Source organism: Meles meles, chromosome 21, assembly GCF_922984935.1.
Source record: "Meles meles chromosome 21, mMelMel3.1 paternal haplotype, whole genome shotgun sequence".
Taxonomy (NCBI): domain Eukaryota; kingdom Metazoa; phylum Chordata; class Mammalia; order Carnivora; family Mustelidae; genus Meles; species Meles meles.
The window spans coordinates 32499938-32507664 of record NC_060086.1 but is presented as its reverse complement, the minus strand read 5'-3'; the positions used below and the strand labels follow the sequence as shown (position 1 = coordinate 32507664).

Below are 7727 nucleotides of genomic sequence, written 5' to 3'. Positions count from 1 at the left end.
ACCCAGGCGCCCCAAATTTTATGTTATGGACCTTTTACCAAACACACACACACACACACACACACACACACACACACACACACACACGGTGACACCTAGTGCCAAATTATTCTCCAGAAAATGAGTTCACACTCTCCCAGCACTAGCACAGGATCAGTCTTTGAATTCTTTGCCAGTTTGATCTACAGAAAAATGTCATCCCAAATGACCAGTTTATCAACCTCCAGGCCAGTGGTTTAAAACAGATAATCAGCATGAATTCTCCATGGACCAAGACACTGGGAGGAAAACACGGTGGTAAAGTCATTTTATTTCCAGTTCTTAATAGTGCAAATGAAACTCCAGCCAAGGTCCTGGGATTTTTCTGCATGAGATGCGGAGTCAAAACCAAAAAATTATGGGGACCACAGCGAGATCTTATAATATTGAATTTCTGGGTAAAGCTGTTCCCTCCCGACACAGAAACAGCCTAGCGGGACCGCCAAACTCTGAAACCAGCCTTACCCTCAGGCTGTAACGCTAGGGTTCTAAGTCTGGCCCTGGAAAGTAAAGGGCGGGACCAGAGATGGCACGCATGCGCCAAAGTCCTCGGCCCGGGCGTGGCGCTCTAGGCGGCGGGGAGGTCGCGGGGTTGAGAGGGTTGGAAGAGTGCTGTTTCTCCTCTATGGTCGCAGGCCGGGGGCTTGCTTCTCCGCAGTCGGTCCTCGGCTACTTCCGGAAGTGAAGCGGGCGCCTCCTCCTCTGCTTCCGCGGGGGTCCGGGAGGCGGCGGGCGGCCAGGTGGGCCGGGAAGGAGCCGAGTGGTAAGCCCCAGCGTGGCGAGGGAGGGAATGGGGGAGGCCCAGGCTCGATTTCGGGGCTGCGTGTGGAAGACGGCTATGGGAGACGGGTCAGAGGAGGTGCGGGGGTCTCCTCACCCGGGCCCGGGTCCTAGGCACCCGCGGTCCCGGCCACGAGGCGCGGACCCCCGGGTGGCCAACTCCCCCAGTCCCTTCACGAGAGTACCACGTCGTCATGGTCGGTCGCCGGGTCTCGCCTGCGTCCCCTCGGGGGTCAGGGTCAGAGCCGGCGACTCCAGGACCTCCCCGGGGCGCGAGGGAGGGGGCATCGGCTTCCATACACCGCGGAGGAGGGGGACTTAGGGACGCCCACCCCGCAGGAGCCCCTGCCGCAGCCTCTGGCCGCGCGTCCGGAATTGATCAGGATCCTGATAGACTGAACTTCGGGTCTGATGGGCGAGGCAGTTCCTGCCCCACAGCGAAGCGATTGCTCCCGTTATAAAATAGGGTAACAGACGCGCATAGAAGGGAAAATGAAACCCCAAAAGTCGCACTGGGGTTAAGCTAGAACCCAGCTCTTGTGATTCCGAGCTCACGGCTCCTAATGGAAACTTGTGCAAAAGGGAGTTTTCTTTAAAAGAAAAAAAATAAAAAGGGGTACATGAGACTTAGATTGTGTCTAACAGGATCTTTGGCGGGGCAGGAGGCCCTGTCAGTACCCAGGGCGGCTGCCCCCCCCCCAACTTTGGTGGCGGGGGAAAAAGAGCCCAGACGCTGTCATGCCCTCAGCTGTCGCCGTTGGGTCCTCCCCGCTAAAGCCCATTGGTCGGTCCTTTGGAGGGTGGTCTTGATGTCATCCTCGGAAAGGCCAATAGGAAGAAGCTTTACTCTCTTCCCGGGGCACATCCCAGAGCCGCGGCAGAGTGCACGTGCGGAGTTAGGTTGTTTGGTTTGTTCTTGTGAGGGCTGTTTTGTAAACAGCCAGTCTGGGGTCTGATGTGTTCTGCGTTTCGCTGCCTGTCTCCATAAACCTGTGGGGGAAACTGTGTGCTCTAGTGCTCGGCGCTGACCCTGCTAACGTGGCTGGCGCCCAGTATGTGCAACTATTAGTAAGTCTTACTATTCAGTAGACTCTTTGAGTACCTATGGACAGAGTTTGTCGTTTAAACCTCCGTCAGAGTAGATACTGGTATCGTGAGCATATGAATAGGAACTAGGAGGCCCAGGAAGAATAAATGTGAACCGTTTGGAACCCACATCTCTCTTTGCCTAAGAACATACCTTTTTAAGTATACAAGCCTCTCCGTGGAAATTACAGCCTGGGAGGTGAAGAAACACACACAAATGAATGTTATGTTAATGCGCAGAGGCAGAAAGGATTGATTTGGATGTGAGGAGAGTTACTCATTAAAGACTTTCGAGTGCCAGGGGACTTGGATCTTGTCATTTGAACACCTTCGACCCAGTGATGGTGTGGAGCTGCATTACAGATGACCGGGAACAGTGTGATATGGGAAAATGCCTAAAGAGCAGGAATTAAGAGATGGGACCAAAGTGTCATCTGTGACTAGATGAGTAGTAGGAGATAGTTATCATAATAGTAATAGCTAACATTTATGTTGAACTTCTGTGCCGGGCACTATTCTGAGTGCCGTGCATATGTCCTTTTAATCCTGTGTACACCCCTTTCAGTAATGTGGTATTAATATCTCCATTTTGATGAGGAAACTAAGGCACAGAGATTAAGTGACTTGCTGGAAGTCACACTGAATTTTTGGAGCTGGGATTTAAAACCAGTCATTCTGGCTCCAGTCTTTGTGCTCTTATTAAAAAGTTGTGTTTGGGCTCCTGGCTCGTTCAGTCACAGAGCATGGGACTCTTAATCTCAGGGTCAAGAGTTCAAGCCCCACCATGGGCATGGAGCCTGCTTTAAGGGGAAAAAAAAAAAAGTCATTAAAAAGTCGCATTGGTTTGTTGGCAGGACAGAAAGATTCTTAAATGGTAAGCTTAGAACTATGAGCTTGAGTTTTGATTCGGGCACAGGTCAGAGGAGAGATTGGAGAGAAGAGGAAATGAGATTGGAAGTGTTGTTTAAACTTTATTTTTATTTTGCTCACACCTTACCCATACCTTGTCTGAAGTATATATTTAGGTATATGCATTTATTTATTAGTATGTAACATCTCTCTAGTCCCCAACTTCTGTGTGCATAAGACTCTCCTAAGGAACTTGTTTAAAATATATGTTCCTGGACCGCTCTCTCTCAGTTATCCTTATTCAGGTTCACCAAACTTCCGGGGTTTTTTTCAGAAGTTCTAAAGAAATTACTACCATAGGAGTCGGATACATGTTGATTTGATTTCCATCTAAAATATCCAGAACCTGTCTTTGTGCCAGCTACTTCAGGAACGATGAGAGAATTGTGTAGCTTGATACCTGATCTCGAGCTCAGGATTTGATGGGAGAGTGAAAGACTACTCAAACTGATAATTGAAGTATGCTCACAAATCAGTTTTTTTTTTTTTAAATCACGTTATTGGACTTCTATGGCATTTAACACAGGACAGGTCATTGAGTATATGCCCGTAACAGAAACAAAAGCGTCTCATGGAGAGCCAGGGCACCTGTCAGTATGTTCTCCTGCCCAGCACCGCTCAGGAGCAGTAAATCATGCAGCCTCCAAGTCCAGGCAGCAAGTCAACCTCCTGTGAGCTAGCTAACTACCTTTCCCCTAGTAATTTCTGACTCCTCTGAAAAGAAAATCTTCTGGATGAGAGTTGATATGGTAAGAGCCCAGAAATGCTTCTCTTGTAGTAATGAACGCCAGTTTCTGCCTCCTACAAGAAATGCACATAATATTCTCTTTTTATTGCCATTTCTGCCCCTGGCCTTGCTTACATTTGGACACTTTTTTATTATTATTATTTCATAGTCACTAGATGTATGCAGTCACTCTCTTTGCGTTTAAAATGTCTGTAGTATTCTGCCAGTGTTTATAATGGTGTCCCCAGAAGCACACCTCTTTGTTTGTTTCTTTCTTTTTTTAAAGTTTGTTTATTTACTTAAGTGATCTCTACACCCAGCATGGGGCTGGAACTCATGATCCTGGGATCTGGAGTCACATGCTCTTCTGACTGAGCAAGCCAGCGCCCCTCTCACCCTATTTCTGTTGTGACTGTTCCTGCTTATTTATCTCATGGAAACTCAAGCTCACCCTAACAGCCATGAGCCGGAGTTGATGTTCCAGAATGCAGTGTTGTCATATCCTAGTGTATTTCCCTCAGTTTGGACTTCTCAGCTTGGCAGCAGCAGCATAAAGGAGCAAATTAGTCCTTTGAACCAGTAACGATTACTGACTACTTTGTTGAAATAATGTAGTGTTATGAGGTCAGACTTTAACTCAGACCATGATTCAGCACCTGGCTCTGCCCTGTGTTAATGAGGCCTTCATTTTCTCATCTGTGAAGTGGAGATGAGAGTAATATTTATCTCATAGGATTACCTTTCACATTATAGGGACTCGGTAAATATTAGCAGTTGTCATTATTCTTTGTTGCCACGTAACATGTAATGAAAAGAAATAAATAGCCTAAGTAAAGGCCCATATGAAGCCAGAATGTTTGTATTCTTGCAGTGAGACGTCTTTGCTAAGAAATGACTGAGATCATATTTTCAGGCTGGAATTCCAATAAATTAGCCCTCCAAAGGATTATTCCTAAAACATTAGGTATGTACTATCATTAGAACGTTTTGTTGAATAAAGAGGTAATTATCTACCATGGAACAAAGCAGTTTGAAGATTATAACTTTTTAAAGATTTTATTTACTTATTTATTTGTCAGTGAGAGAGACAGAGAGCAAATGCAGGTAGAGGCAGAGAAGCAGGCTCCCTGCTGAGCAAGGAGCCTGATGCGGGACTCAATCCTTGGACCCTGGGATTATGACCTGAGCGGAACGCAAGTGGCTTAACTGACTGAGCCACCCAGGCGTCCCTGAAGATGATAACTTTTAAGGAGTTAACAGTCATTAACGTGAAATCTTTATAAGCTAAGGGAAAAAATTCTCCACTTCAACTCAGAATGAATGGCTTCTTTTCTGATAAATCCAATGCAGATTACTGTATTAATTGCTGTTGGGGTGACGAAGGATCCAATAGGTGACACCAGTAATGTCAGCTCCTTCCAGAGAGTAGCCCTCTAGATGAAGCCCCAGATGAGGACTTGAGCAAATCAAACAGTTGCCCCTCCGTGGGAGCGGTAGCCAAGCGCCTTGCAGGTTCTTTAATCACTCAGAATAATTGGGAGATTGTTTATATCCCAGCCCTTTTTCTTCCTTCATTGATTGTTCAGGTAGCTATAGCATGTCGGTTAGGTATTTCTTTGGGGAAACATAGAAAAGGTTACAGTGATAGAGATCTTGCAATTGCCCAAGTCAGCAGACTGTGATCATTGTTTCCTATCAGTTGTGCCAACAGACCAAGCCCATAGACATTTTAGAAAAGGTCAACTATACAGTTTGTTCATGTCATATTTTACATATTCATGTTTTCCAAAGCTTTCTGCCATTTCTTGACACTGAAACTTTAGAGATGGTATTTTCCTCAGGAAGTAATAGCTTTGCAAGTGTTTTAAAAGTTCCATTGGTGAACGCGCCTGGGTGGCTCAGGTCATGATCTCAGGGTCCTGGGATTGAGCCCCGCATGGGGCTCTCTGCTCAGCGGGGAGCCTGCTTCCTCCTGTCTCTCTGCCTGCCTCTCTGCCTACTTGTGATCTCTCTCTGTCAAATAAATAAATAAAATTTTTTTTAAAAGTTCCATTGGTGAGATGTCAGAACAAGTTGTCAATTATATGGCATGAGCCTGGGGACAACTTTTGAGATTCCTCCTCACCTACACGGTTTGAGACGTGTCACACTCCTGGATGGGGAAGGAGAGACCATGCCACTTCCTGACGGTGCACGGGAGAAGCATGAGGCACAAACAAATCAGCTGCAAGAGAAAGGGAGCAGGGGACGACAGTAGACGACTGTTGCCCCGAAAAACTCCTCAGTCCCGCTTTTATTAGACATAGACAGTAATCAGCAAAGGAGCCGAGGAAGGCTATACATTAATCATATGCTTTGTAGATAAACAAGAAGGAATAGGAGTTATACGTTGATTATAAGTCACAGATAAACAAGAAGAAAAGCAGAATATGTCTGGTCAAGCAGTATAAAATTTATAGTTGAGCAAGCACCTTCAAAGGGCTCATCTGATTAGCCACAGGTGCTCTCCGGGGAAGGGGAGATATCGGGAAAATGTCCCGCCCTTAGTTGGCGGGGCATCCCCAGCTGCTTGGCTTCAAGGATGCATATCGTACTCTCCTGCAGAGGCCTGTTGCTAGTACGTGTTTTTCTTTTCTTTTCTTTTCTTTTTTTATATTTTATTTATTTGACAGAAATCACAACTAGGCAGAGAGGCAGGCACAGAGAGAGGGGGAAGCAGGCTCCCTGAGGAGCAGAGAGCCCTATGTGGGGCTCGATCCCAGGACCCTGGGATCATGACCTGAGCCGAAGGCAGAGGCTTTAACCCACTGAGCCACCCAGGCGCCCCAGTACATGTTTTTCTTAAGGCCATATCTAAACATGCTTGATGGCTAATACGATTTCTTGTAAGTTATATTTTAAGTAACACATTGTTCTGAGGGACAGTCACAAGACCACATTTACCAAACACTTCCTGCGTGCTGCTGCTTATGTGTATCTCCTTAATGCTTAGGACAGCTTTGTGAGGTCAGCGGTGGTGACCCCATTCCTTACGTATGCTAACGGGAGACTTAGAATGACTAATTTTCCCACAATCCCATGGCTCATAAATAGTGAAGCTGCAACTCAGAACCTGTCTTCTGATTTTATTTATTTTTTTTTAAAGATTTTATTTAAGTATTTGACACAGAGAGAGAGACCACAAGTTGTCAGAGAGGCAGGCAGAGAGAAGGGGAAGCAGGCTCCCCGCTGAGCAGAGAGCCTGATGCGGGCATTGATCCCAGGACCCTGAGATCATGACCTGAGCTGGAGGCAGAGGCTTAACCCACTGAGCCACCCAGGCGCCCCTTCTTCTGATTTTAAAACCAAAGTGTTTTGTTAAATGGTGCAAATAAACGTTAGCTCTTTTTTTTTTTTTTTTTTAAGATTTTACTTGTTTATTTGACAGAGAGAGATCACAAGTAGGCAGAGAGGCAGGCAGAGGGGGGGAGGGGAGCAGGCTCCCTGCTGATCAGAGAGCCCGATGTGGGACTCTATCCCAGGACCCTGAGATCATGACCTGAGCCGAAGGCAGAGGCTTAACCCACTGAGCCACCCAGGTGCCCCTAAACGTTAGCTGTTATGAGAAAAAGGAATTTACACTGTTACTTAGCACCAGGAAGTAAATACCCCCAAAATATTAAAGCAGGTGTCTTAAAGGCCTGTACTAAATATTTGATACACAGAAGAGCCCACAAGCTCTTACTACATTCATTTTGACCTTGGTCTCTGAGTGTAAGATGAGAATAAAGCCAACTTGGAATTTTTAGACTTGGCCTTAGATTTATCCAGAGCCTTTCACCTATGGTGGAATCTATTGAACAGGGATATCTAGCCTCTGATTGTAAAACAGAATAGAAGCAGTAATTTAGAAAAGGTTATGGAAGACCTCAGAGGCACTTTCTCAGCAATGATGATAAACAACCCGCCAGCAAATCAAGAGACAGGGAAGCTGTTTGCTGATAGAACTCCTTAAGCTTGCTAGCCTAAGACCAGTTAACCTAGAAACCTCATGTGCTCGTCCATAGACTCTGAAGGCATCAACTACGGGAGAGGTCACGAAATCACAGATATTCACACAAATAATGCCTTAGGTCAGGAAGTAAACAGGAATGAGGAAAACAGGTGGATGAGGACTAGCAAACCTGAGCGGACATGCCCTATCTGA

The 7727-nt window shown here is 46.2% G+C and overlaps 1 protein-coding gene across 2 annotated transcripts in view; it reads left to right on the top strand.

The window, feature by feature from the left end:
• Positions 1 to 641: 641 nt before the first annotated feature.
• Positions 642 to 7727, top strand: part of BFAR (bifunctional apoptosis regulator) — a 28040-nt gene continuing 20954 nt past the window's right edge. Inside the window, exon 1 of one of the 2 annotated variants that reach the window (XM_045993951.1) lies at positions 642 to 779. The gene's annotated coding sequence lies outside the window, so the exon portion shown is untranslated. Of the gene's footprint in view, positions 803 to 7727 lie in introns of both variants that reach the window. The other variant, XM_045993950.1, reaches the window with a different exon arrangement.